This window comes from Elephantulus edwardii, unplaced genomic scaffold, assembly GCF_000299155.1.
Source record: "Elephantulus edwardii isolate Elephantulus edwardi_28Jun2011 unplaced genomic scaffold, EleEdw1.0 scaffold00172, whole genome shotgun sequence".
In the NCBI taxonomy this organism is placed as follows: Eukaryota; Metazoa; Chordata; class Mammalia; order Macroscelidea; family Macroscelididae; genus Elephantulus; species Elephantulus edwardii.
This window is the reverse complement of record NW_006399922.1, coordinates 6,675,932-6,677,412: the sequence shown is the minus strand read 5'-3', so window position 1 is coordinate 6,677,412 and position 1,481 is coordinate 6,675,932.

Here is a 1,481-nt window from a genome sequence, read left to right as displayed (position 1 = left end):
GTGGTGGCTGTACTCTCTCTGTCTTTCAATGATTTTTCTTTTTAAATTTCTTGTGTCTCTTTGTCTATTCTACCATTTTTTTCTTCCATCTTTTGTATTTTCATCGATATCTGTTCAAGTTTCTCCTGATCTATATATTTCTTCTGAATTGTTGTTTCTGAAGTATTTGGTCTCTTCATGACTGCCATTGTTTCTTCCCTCAGTTGCATCTTTTTCTTTGGCTGATCAAGTAACTCTACATCAACATTTTTCTTCTGGTTATCTCTATCCAGAGTATTCATTGGGTCCGCTTTTTTAGGAGAAGGGTTATTTTATCTTTTCATAATGGCTGATGTGGATTGCTGATTTCTTGATATTATGGGAGCCTTTTCTTAGTAGATGTTAGGCTGTTATAACTATAAAATTATCCAGAGTATAGCAATGTTTTGTGAAGCACCTATATATTTGTGTTTATTTCTTGGCTCAAGGGCCTGACAGCAGTTTTTTCCCCCCCAAAGTACCTGAGTTAAGGGGTCCGGTGTGTTTAAGCTAGATAACAATTTTTTCCCCAAAATAACTGCGGGAGCAGCACAGGCAGCACTGTTCTGTGCTTCCTGCCCTTCCACACTTCCTGCTGTTCTATGCTTCCTGCAGTCCCACACTTCTTGCCATCCCACGCTTCCTGTCACCTCATACTTTTTTATACCCTCAAACCCATTGCAGTGTTCACTGTGTCAACTCACCTTCTTGAGAGTCTTCCTCTTCTTTACCAGCTTCTCCACTTTCCAAGCATGTTGTCCTTTTTTTAAAGAATAGCCCCTCTTGGCAACATATTCAAAGTATGTGAGATGAAGCTTTATCACCCTGACACACACCTTTCTTAATTTTAAACCAGGTAGTGATCACTTGCTCTGTTTACGTAACAGCCTCTTGACCTACGTATAGGTTTCCCATGAGCACAATTAAGTGTTCTATTTCCATTCTTTTCAATGTCAGTCCACACAATCCACACAATCCACACAATCAAATGCATTTACATAATCAATAAGGCATAAATAGATAGTCTTCTGATATTCTATATTTTCGTCCAGGATCCCTATGGCATCAGCAATGGCATCCTGGTGCCAGTCTCTTCTAAATCCTGCTTGAACTTCTAGCACTTCCATATCTATGTACTTTTCTGGCCTTTTAAAAATTATCTTCAGCAATATTTTGCTTGCATTAAAAATACTGACATTGTTTGATAATTTAGCATTCTGTTGGATTACCTTCCTTGGGAATAGGAACAAATACAGATGTCTTAGTCAGTCAGCCAGACAGCTGGCCTCCAAATTTCCTACCATAGACTGATGAGTGCATCCAGGGCTGCATTTGTTAGTTGAAAAATGTCTGTAGGTATCCCATAGATTCCTGAGGACTTATTTTTTGCCAATGCCTTCAGTGCAGTTTCAATTTTTTCCTTCATTACCATTGTCTCTTGTTCTTATGCTACTTCCTGAAAT